The sequence below is a fragment of the Prionailurus viverrinus genome, chromosome F2, assembly GCF_022837055.1.
Source record: "Prionailurus viverrinus isolate Anna chromosome F2, UM_Priviv_1.0, whole genome shotgun sequence".
Classification (NCBI taxonomy): Eukaryota; Metazoa; Chordata; class Mammalia; order Carnivora; family Felidae; genus Prionailurus; species Prionailurus viverrinus.
The window spans coordinates 19,701,438-19,713,129 of NC_062578.1; the positions used below are offsets into that span (position 1 = coordinate 19,701,438).

General features: G+C 39.2%; 1 pseudogene; it reads left to right on the forward strand.

The window, feature by feature from the left end:
• Nucleotides 1-5,286: 5,286 nt before the first annotated feature.
• On the forward strand, nucleotides 5,287-5,760 carry LOC125156674 (proteasome subunit beta type-2-like; annotated as a pseudogene).
• Nucleotides 5,761-11,692: the final 5,932 nt, after the last annotated feature.

An 11,692-nucleotide genomic window follows, 5' to 3' on the forward strand; every position in this document is an offset into this window, starting at 1 on the left:
AAAAGTAAATAAACATTAAAAATTTACAAAATTTAAATTCACAAACGCAATGTCCAGTACCTTATTAATAGTAATATTTGAAGTTTATTTCCTTCCCAACCAATCCTCCTTCTATCTATCATTATTTTTGGTTCACTTGCTTAATTATTTTCTTATTCATCACTGTAGTCATCATGTGTTATTTCCTGAGATCTCAAGAAAATGAAATATATATCTTTTCTCTCCTCTGTTCCAAATTATTATAATTTTTCAAAAAAAATATAGGTGCAGAAGTACCAACAAAAACACTCTATATTTCACATTTATAATATATAGGCTATTTGTCTCTCATTTATTCTGTATGGGTTAGTCTAGAATAGTCATCAGAGACCATGCTTCTAAATTCCATAATGAGCCTGACATATCTGATACCAGATGGAACACAAAATATAATTTCAGTTAGTGAGATCACATGATTAATTAACCTAATCCAGATAAAGCCATATCTAAAAAGTGCATTTAAAGAGATTTTGGATTCCTGCTACTATTGCATTATTTTTATTGGTTGTTGGGTCTAGAGCTGTTGCAATGTATTGTAGAGATGTTAGCAATTTAAAAAGTAATAACAAACTTTTATCATCAAGACCCTAAAAATGTATAGATCTCTTCAGTCTAAGCATGAAATTTTTCATTTGCATTATAGCCTCTTAAAAAAAAACCCAAGGGATTCTGTTTTAACTTTATTGCCCTCTGGCAGAACAACAGGATAAAAATTGGAACAAAGAAAAGGGTTATTTTTTTTTTTACTTTTCTAGCATATAGATTAGTATTAATTACCATGTAATGAGCTGAAAATTCCTGCCAGAAAGCTGAGGCTTGTGGTTCCATTAATGAGTATTTTCTTTCCACTGGGTGAAGTAAAAATTTTAAAGTGTTAGGGATTTGCACTTGGAAAACATCTCTAAGCTATTTATACAAGCAAGTCAATAAGAAAAGCACATTTTCCATTTATAGCCTTTGTAGTACATTCATGGATCTGACGTTTTTGGCAACGTGTTGCTTTCAGTGGTAGTTCTGAGTTGTGGCCTTGGGCAGACTTCGATGTAGCAGGAGTGAGACCAGCATTCTATCCACCATCCAGCCTTGGACTGGCTGCGGCGGCCAAATCTACGTTAAGAGTTCCCACTTACTTTCCAAACTGGGAGAAACCACTGAAGTGTGCTCCCTTACTCTGACCTCCAAAATGGATTCAACCTACAACAGGCACCCCAACCGTTGAGAGACACTAGTAGCAAGATGCCACCGAGACACAGGTTTGGGTTTGTCCCAATTAAAATGTTTTTCGGCAGTTGGCCACCACTGCCATCTCTAAGAATATTTTTGAGGAAGAGGAGTCTACACATAAACAGACATCATCAAAATTGAACCACTCTGGTGGCCATGAAAATCCACCTCAACCAGTTCTTCTGTGACAAGTGGGATGCAAACGCCTAGTTTCTGACCTCACCACTGCACTGATTGATCCAAGCCAAATACTGGCCTAAGCCTGTGAGGGATACTAGGATAGGCCCCTGCCTTGAGAGAAGCAGCTTTGGTCTGACCAAAATCTCTGTAGAGCTGCCCTGCAGAGTCTCACTCTGCTCCCTCTCACTCCTGCTCCTTCCCTCTCTCTTTCCAGGGCTTCCTCCCTTTGTTTTCTTCACCGACCTTGACTTTTACCATGATAAATCTCTCACATGCCCAATCCTGTCCACTTTTATGAGGACTCAGATTCATGCAGCTGTTGTCTTTGGTTGAGATGATTATATATATATATTATCTTGATATTTTTTTTAGAAAACCCAAAGAGCACTGTCTCAACGATCATCAAATTAATTTTCCTCAAGGCCAGAGGTAGAAAACCCAGTACTGGTATAACCAAGGAGTCACCTATCCTTTTGCTCCAGCATCCTAATTCTGGCTTTCATCCTCAAGGCCACCACACGGTACAAAATGGCTGCTAGAGCTCCAGTCGTCCTAGCTGCTCCAGGCAGCAGGAAAAAGTAATGGCAGACAGACCAACACAGTATTTCTTCTAAGATCTAGCTTCCTCTAAAAGCCTTCTTAGAAGTTCCACACAACTTTCCTTTTTGTTTCATTGTCTTCAGCATAATCACATAAGTCACATAAACCTAACAGCAAGGAGGGCTACTAAAATGCCATGAACATTGACATCCAGATTAGCATTGGGTGTTCTATTACTAAAGACAAATGAAAGAATGGATATTTGTGGCAACTCTCAGTCTCCTGCACCCTACTTTTCTCTCTATTTCATGGAGATAGGGAAAAACGTGATGTCTGGATTTCTGAGAGAAAGGGTCTGACCATGTGCTTTATCCATCTTTGCCCAGGCCTGTAGGAGAATGAACCTATGCTCACTTCCTTCTTGGGTTCTTCAAGGGCCTAGGCTCAGGATGTCAGGACACAAATGAAAGTCTTTAATCATCCTGACTAGACCCAAGTACACATTCTACATGTGTTCAAAATTGCAGTATAGCAGTTAAAAACAAATGGACTTGGATGTCAGGAAGAATTAAAACCAAATCCCAGCTCCTTTGTTCACAAACGGTGTGAACTGATGGCCAAGCAATTAAACTTTCTGCCAGTAAATGTTCAAGAAACGTTAGTTAGCTGTTGGTATGGTATTTTTACATGAGGTAAGGACTGAATGCTTAAACAATAGGCAGGGCATAAAAAACTACCCTAAAATCTCTTTGGTTTTTAACTTAACGCATCCTAAACTCTGTGCCTTAGAACACCAAACCTGTTTTTAAAATTTTTTTTTAAGTTACAAGTTCCTTTCCTGACACCTCTATTTTAAATATTTCTAGTCGTTTTCTCTTTTTTCTCTACCACTCTCTCTTTCTCCATCTCTCTCTCTCTGTCTCTCTTTGCGTGTGTGTTTTTTTGTTTCTATGAGCATTTTTTTCCCTGTCTTTTGCTTTTCTTCCTTTTATAGGTTCCCTGATGTCTAGGATGCTCACCAGATCCTCTTTCCAAGCTCCACTAACACTGCCATACATCCTTGGGTTCCAACTCGCACCTGACATCTGGTGCCATAGTGTGGTAGCCCAGACTCGCACAGCCCCCATGCCTTCCTGCAGTCTATGAGCAAGTGGTAGCTGGTAACCACCTATTTCCTGCATATGTTTAATCATTTCAGCACTCTGAGACCAGGATACATATTTTCAGCTAATTAATTCAGATATCGTAAACAGTGAATAACAAATTTGAACTTAAGTCTAGATGAGTTAATGAAGAGATTGGAAAATCCCTGTCTAAGCAGCAAAAGCTTCTTGCAAAATCACCCAGGATGATCTTAATAATCTCTAGGCTTGTAGATGGAGTGTTCACTACACTGTATACCGTAAGGCAGTATGATCACTCAAAATACTTCATTTGTTTGGATATCTATGGCTAAAATGATCTTTTAATTTCTTATCTATAAATAACATATTCTATCTTTCTCTACTGATAAACCCTGCTGACAATCACTTGCCCACTCATCACTTTATCAATTTAAAAGATTTTTTTAGTTTTTTTCTCTCCTAAAGAAATTATATTGGACATAAATAACACAGGATCCTAGCTTTTGCCTACCTACAAGGTTGAAATGATTTCTCATCCAAAGATAGCTCTCTAGGATCCTGTACTTCTTATCTTTGTGGCCTATGAGAATTGCTTGACTTGGCCATCTTATTCGTCAAGTAGAGTTAACGATTTCTACCTGCTAAGATTGTTGTAAGGATCAGAGACAATGAATTTGAAACACTAAGCCCAGGGTCTCCTATTTAAGGGACACTCAGTAAAAGGGGGCAATAGTGGTAATGATGGTGGTAATGAAGATTATAAGGAGATTGTGGAAATGAAGGAGACGAAGGGAATGGAGAAGAATGTATTAATTTTCTATTGCTGTAATAACAAATTGCCACAGACTTGGTGGCCAGAAGTTTGTGGGCTTGGTTGGTTTGCTTGCTTCATGTCTCATGAGGTGAAAGATGTCAGCAGGGCTGTGTTCTTTCAGGAGGCCTTAGGGGAGAATCTGTTTCCTTGCCTTTACAAGCTTCTGGAGACTACCTGCATGCCTTGGCTCATGGCTGTCTCCCTTCATCTTCAAAGCCAGAAATGGTGCCTTTCTGGGGGGGCTTCCAATGTCTCCTTCCTCTTCTTCTATCTCCTCTCTCTGACTTACTATTCTCCCCTCCTCTTACAGTTTTAAAGGCCCATGTGATAATATTGGGCACACCCAATAAGCTCTGTATCTTAAGGTCTATAACTTTAATTCCATCTGCAAAGATCCTTTTGCCATGTGAGGTAACATAATCACAAATTCTAGGGATTAGAGTATGGACATCTTCAGGTGGCCATTGTTCCATGTACATGGAGGGAAAGTGTAATGCTGACCGTTATAGGAATAATTGATAAATTTAGACACTAGCTTCTAAAGAATATAGCCTTTCTCAGTATTTATAGGGAGATAAAAGCTTACATGATAAGGTCAACTTGGTGTAGTGGAAAGAGCACTGACCCTGGTTCCATCTCTACAGTCCTGTCTCAATCATTAAGCAGTTTTAGATTTCTGGTCGCTTATTTATCAAATAAGAAAGTCAGTTTCATGATATAAACTTTGTTTCCAATTACAAAATACTATCATTCAGTTAGAATAAATTTAATAGCCAAGCAAGAATCTCCTGAATCTTGCCATGAATTACATGACACTATCTCATCAAAACTAAAGAGGAATGTAGGATTGCATCTTGTGATTCGTAGCTCATATGGAGAATTGTGATAAGGAAGAAGCCAAGCGTTATTTTTTTAAGGGATCAGAATCTCATTGAAAGGCGAGCATGTGTTGTCAGTTTCTTAGCATCAAATTCTCCTGCTGTGATCCATCCTCCCTTTGAAAGAGCAGGAAAGACAACCAAAGCACGGTACATAGCTAAGCTTGAGCAGACAAGAGCCATTATATACACAAATCTATTACTTCTGCGTACAGGAATGCATCAACATCTGTAAAAATATAAATGCAATTTCCTCTTAGGCAATTCCTGAACATAAAAAATGTCTGGTCTCTCACCGGTGAGACCGAGATGCCGGCAAGTCCCACGCTCTGTCCTCTCAGCCTCCCTCTGCTATCGAGGGAGGCAGCATCCAGGGCCCCAACTATGTCTTTGTTGCCTCTGACCAGGTAGCCGCTAACAGAATTGTCCAGATGAAAGACGATCATGACAAGACGTTTCAGAGTGAAGAAATCTTATTCTTATGTGTTGGAGAAACTGGAGACACTGTACAGTTTGCAGAATATATTCAGAAAAATGTGCAACTTCATAAGCTGTAAAATGGTTATGAACTGTCTCCCACAGCAGCAGCTAATTTCACATGGTGAAACCCGGCTGACTACCTTCAGAGTCGTATCCCGAATCATGTCAACCTCCTCCTGGTTGACTATAATGAGCATGAGGATCCAGCACCCTACTACATGGCCTACCTGGCAGCTTTGGCCAAGGCCTCTTCTGCAGCCTGTGGCTTCCTGACTCACAGCAGACTGGACCGATCCTACACACCAACTGTCTCTCGTGAGAGGGCATGTAACGTCTTAGGAAATGTCTAGAGGAGCTCCAGAAATGCTTCATTCTGATTCTGAATCTGAATCCTCAATCCAACACCTTCAGTGTTTGAATCATTGACAAAAACAGCATTCGTGACCTGGACAAGTTTTCCTTCCCTAAACAGGGCTCTTAACCTCATGCCCTCCTTCTCACTTGCCAGGGAACTTTTTTAAATGCCATCCTTTATCTTTTTCTACTCTTTTGATGCTCATTCTTGATAGATGGTTAATTCACAATAAAGCTGAATCTGAATGAACTGAAAAAAAGAAAAATGTCCTGTATGGGGGATGGGTATTTAGACTTTGTCCATTCAATAATTTGCCATTTTTCTTCTGGTAGCTTTTCCAAAATTAATGTTTACTGCAGGTAGAATTTTGAATAGGGGTTTACAATAATAAATGCAGCACAAATATGTTGGTTTGTTAATAACAGTACAACTTCTATTTTTCAATCAGCTAAATGATTCTGAGTGGTGTTTTTAAAATAAGAATATTTAGCATCAACTAACTCGGAGTGACTTCTTCCCATTTATGTGCCCTTTGTTATCATGAGAATTTGACCCATCTTGAAAATTGCCAGACAATAGGAAATAGTCTCATTGATCATCTTAATTAGACCTTTATTCAAGACCTCACCATCATTCACTGATCATCTTATTTATACTCTGCACTGGGCTAAGCCCTGGAAATACAAAGATGACTAGTACAGAGATTTTCGTTTCAAGAATCCCAAAGACAAGTAAAAATAAGTAAGTAATGTAAGAGGTAGCTGCCATCATAATAACATCTACACAATGCAGAGATAGTTCATGAGGAGAGCCAAGGAAATATAAGGGTGTGAGGAAAGCTTCAAAGAAGTAGTTGTATATAAGCAGGTTTTTATTTTGCCAGGTACACAGAATAGGAAAGAGTCTTTCACACAAAATTAACAATAAGCACACACAGGACAGAAAGAACATGCATGTGTTTGAAACTTCACTCTTTTTGAAATACCAATGTACATTCATTTATTTCTTTCCTTTTTTTTTTTTTGACATTCACAAGAAGTCATGGTCCACTATAGGCAAATTGCTAGAATTACAAGTTACTTCTACTGATGATAATTCCAAAAAGAGATAACCAAAGTTTGAAAAATGATAAATAATATGGTAGAGGAGTGGAGATTTTACATTAAAACCTTAGGATATATAAAAGAAAATAAGAAAAAATCTTGCATATATGTCCAATGCTTTATATGGAGTTAGGAAGAAGCTGTGTAAAGCAAGCCGACAGAAGCAAAGACAGGAGATTAGAAGTGGTTTAAGGAATGAAAGGTGGGTGATGGGGAGAGATAAACGAACATTCCAGAATCATAAAATCTGAAAACTATTTAGATAATAAATAGATCATAAAATCTGAATACATTTAGATAGAGGACTAGACTCAGGAAAAAAGAATGTCTCAATATGCATATTATTTGCGAAAGAAAAACTGATAAGCATCTCATTAGAGCTGCTAAAGAAAGATTTTTTTTTAATTTTTAAAAAACATTTATTTATTTTTGAGAGGCAGAGCACAAGTGGGAGAAGGACAGAGAGAGGGAGACACAGAATCCAAAACAGGCTCCAGGTTCTGAACTGTCAGCACAGAGCCCAATGCGGGGCTCAAACCCACAAACCTGAGATCTTGACCTGAGCCAAAGCCAGATGCTTAACTGACTGAGCCACCCAGATGCCCCAAGAAAGATTTTTTTAAATCTCTAATCAATAAAAGATGATAAGTGGAACAATTCTCATCATTAATAATTTAAGTTTTATCATTACTACTACTTTTATTTAGCCTTTTGTCTCTATAGCAGCAAATGTGTTAGAAAGGAAAGCTTATATACTACTTTTAAAATTTATTTTTCTTTTGATTTTTATTTTAGAGAGAGAGAGCATGAATGGAGGAGAGGGGCAGAGAGAGAGAGAAAGATGAGAGAGAGAGAGAGAGAGAGAGAGAGAGAGAATCCTAAGCATGCTCCACACTGAGTGTGGACCCGGACATGGGGCTTGATCCCACTATCCTGGGATCACACCTTAAGCCAAAATCAAAAGTCAGATGCTCAACTGAGGTACCTCCCAGGTGCCCTGATATACTATTTTTATTTTATTTTATTTTTTGTGAAGGATGCTGCAAGTTTGTTCTTTGCTTAAATGAATACAAAAACCTACCTTGGAGCAGATTTTCTTTGTTTTTTTCTCCAACTCTGGAGTGGTCACCTCTTGGCCATGATGATTTGAATAGAGTGTATCAGGATCATTTGTGGCTTAGTGGAGACCACCTCTTCCTTTGAATTTACAACTTGATAATGCGGGAGGGGAATGGGAAAATCTTAATAACACCAAAAGAACATTCCAGAAGAAAAAAATTAAGACCTGGAACACCTATTCTTTGGGGCTTCCATATTACTAGACCTTCCCTCACAGTGGGTTCTCATGGTCTTAACTCAGGTTTGCTGGTAAGAAAGGACATAAAGACCTCCAATGTGAAATTCACCAATAGGGTTGGAAAAATACAGCTCAACCTATGTACCTAAAGTTTGGAGAAGAGCTAGTTTTGCCACAGCCTTGGACAAAAGCCCTCTGATATAACAGCCCACTTTGGGAGCAATGATTATATATGAGTGTGTATTTTTTTTAAAAAGCTCTAAAGTTAGGAGCTCACGGATTGAGCCCCACTGCAGCCATGCATGTGACTAGCCCAGTAAGTTCAGCCTCAGTGAGCGGGACTCATCAAACCAGGTAAGACCAAATTTTCACCAGCCTTAACTCAAGAAATGTAACCAAATCAGGGGCGCCTGGGTGGCGCAGTCGGTTAGGCGTCCGACTTCAGCCAGGTCACAATCTCGCGGTCCATGGGTTCGAGCCCCGCATCAGGCTCTGGGCTGATGGCTCAGAGCCTGAAGCCCGTTTCCGATTCTGTGTCTCCCTCTCTCTCTGCCCCTCCCCTGTTCATGCTCTGTCTCTCTCTGTCCCAAAAATAAATAAACGTTGAAAAAAAAAATTTTTTTTAAATAAATAAATCTAACCAAATCAGAAGTTTGGGTGTGTTTTTTTAGGATTGTCATGTAATGGGGAAGTGAAGTAAGATCAGGCAGAGAGGGGAAGTGAAATGTGATACAATCTCAACAAAGGCTGGCCCAAATCCACACAGAGCTCTGGAGCTGTGGCTGTTACCCCATGGAGTCAGAGACTGGACCTTCACTGGATTTGGGCTCCTTGAGGAAGAGGGCAAGGAGAACTAGGAACAGGGCAAAGAATTAGAGGAAGCCCTCGGGAGATGTGCCTCTCATTGGCCTGGGGCCATCCCACAGAATGACTTAGGTGACAGTCAGCCTCCCATGTCCCCAGAGCTGGAAGAATGAAGCCACCAAAAACAGCTACCAAGACCTGCACCTCATGAGCAGATTACCCAGTCCTCTCTTATCTGGGATACATCAGGAGATAAAATCAATAAATGGGGGCACCTGGGTGGCTCAGTTCGTTAAGCAGCCGACTTTGGCTCAAGTCATGATCTCACAGTCTGAGTTCTAGCCCCGCGTCAGGCTCTGTGCTGACAGCTCAGAGCCTGGAGCCTGCTTCGGATTCTGTGTCTCCCTCTCTCTCTCTGCCCCTCCCCTGCTTACTCTCCCTCTCAAAATAAGTGAATAACCATTTTTTAAAAAAACTTAAATCGTATAAGCAGGATAGACACATTTTCTTATTTTATTTCTGACAAATATGTGGGAGTTAGACTATATAAAAAGTAGTGTTCTAGGAGATTACCCACTGATTAGTTGTCCATAGTTCTCATAAGGACTAAAAGTCTAAAGAACTTTCTGTAATTTTAAATGATACCTCTGCAGTCATGAAACATTAACTATAAACCACGATTTATTTTCAGTTCTATGTTATGATTCCTTCTTCTATCCACTGGTCCTATGCCTCCTCTCCACTACCTCTTTTCTTTTTATTCCACGCAAGGCAGCTGCATTTTGCCCCTCCTCTATCTCAGCCCTATCATACGTTTAGGGCTAAAGCGGGCTTGCAATGAAATTTTTCAAATCATTACCCATTTCACCGCTCTGGTGGCTTCTAGTGCTCTGTCCTTCTTTTTGAAAAAGCTAACAGGTCTGAGCCCTGCACAACGATCGTCTCAAGCGTCAAGCAGAGATTTACACTAAGCCATGTGGTACTGCCATACAACAGACAAAGCAGGTAGACGTGTGGACGTGCCCGTGAGTGGAAGGGATGTCATATGGGGAGCTCTGATCGGAACTCAATGCCTTGAAGCCCATGGTAAAGTCCTTCCTGAAGTGCCCTTGTCACTAGACCAAGTAACTTACAGCAAAAATGACTGAGATGATAGAGATTTGAGTAAATCAGCATTGGAAAGTAAGGTTGGGTAAATAAGCATCAGAACCTTATAGCTAAATAGCTCCTTGCATTCCCTTACACTGGAAACCAAGGAACAAATGCATATTCTGTTATATTTCTTAGCATCTATACTCCTCAGAAGCTGCCTTGCTTCTCATAGCATAGTAATAGCTTCCTGCTCAGCTATGAAAACAAATCTCCAATTCAAAACTAAGAACACACTCACTTCATATCCAACTTTTAAACATAAAGCATAATTTTATTCAAGCTTACTTTTATAAACAAAAATATACATAGAAAAGCATTTTGAACTAAATTAATTTATAATGTAAACTCTACAGTATATTAAGCACATTTAATCAACTGAGTTGAATTCATTCTAGGAGGAAATGATACAGTACCTAGCTCTGATAGTCAACATATGTCAGGACATTTTTATGATACTATTTTCATGAAGCCCAGGTATGAATTACTAATCTATTTGCCTTGGAGGGAAATGGATGAATAGTTGAGAATGTTATACGAGTTGACAGGGCTCTGGTCTAAGCATACTTATCATATAAAGAACAAGATGGAAATAATTCTACATTGGAAGATCTGCTTTGTGTTAGGTAGTTACACGAATTCCTTCTATGCTTTATGTATCAGTCCTTAATTACCGTGCTGGATTCCTGGCAACCTTGCTATTTTGTCTTTTTTATATTATCTAAAACAAGAATTATATGGTAAACTTTTTCATTTTTTAGCATACTACATCAGTGTAATTTAACAACGTTAATCCGACCAGTCCTATTTTTCCTACAATGTTCTCTCTTTTTACTGATATCTTTCTTTTCACTAATCAAGAATCTTTTCAAGTTTAAAATCCATCTTTTTAAGAGTTAACCAGTTAATGCCATGTTAGTAACACACACACACACACACACACACACTTCTTTAGGTATTTTTACCCAGAATATTTCATTTCTCTAATTGGATCAATGCTCAGTAACATAAAATCTCTCTACTAACCATGAAAAAAAAGAAACAGATTTAAGAACATTATATCAATTTCAACTAAGTAAAGATATTTATTTCACAGTGTGGTGCCCAACACATAACTTTATTTAGTTATAAGATGAGTATCAAATGGGTAAAATGAATAGTCTCCTTTGAGGGGAAAACTCATAATCTCTCTAAAATTATTTTTTTGGTTTAAAGGATTACAGGAAATGACAGCTTCAAAGAGAAGAATAACCTAATAAAATCAGTGTTGCCCTTTGACCGAGGCAAGAAGGGCAAGAGTGTCTCAGAGGGCTCAGAATATCACAAACCCACGCACAAAATAAATTTATTAAAGGTCACATGCTCACCACTGTCACTCACAAACCAACACTCAGAGCAACCCATAACCAGTGCTGTTCAGATGTTTAACAACTAATTCAAGGGGATAGCGGGAACCTGGTTCGTATCATGTGCTGATTCCCAAGGTATAAGTACTCCCACCAGTGACAAGTTTCAGACTCCCAAAGTGATGGCACTGACCACAGAATTGGGAAAGGTGCCATGAATGGACTTTCTCATGCCCATACCAGCTGGTTCCAGCACACCACTGACTGCAGCTCTGACCATCCCCTCCTGTGACTAATGCAGCCAGGCTATCTCCATATCGCTTGTCTTCTGTCTACAAAATAAAGATGGCTGTGTCCAA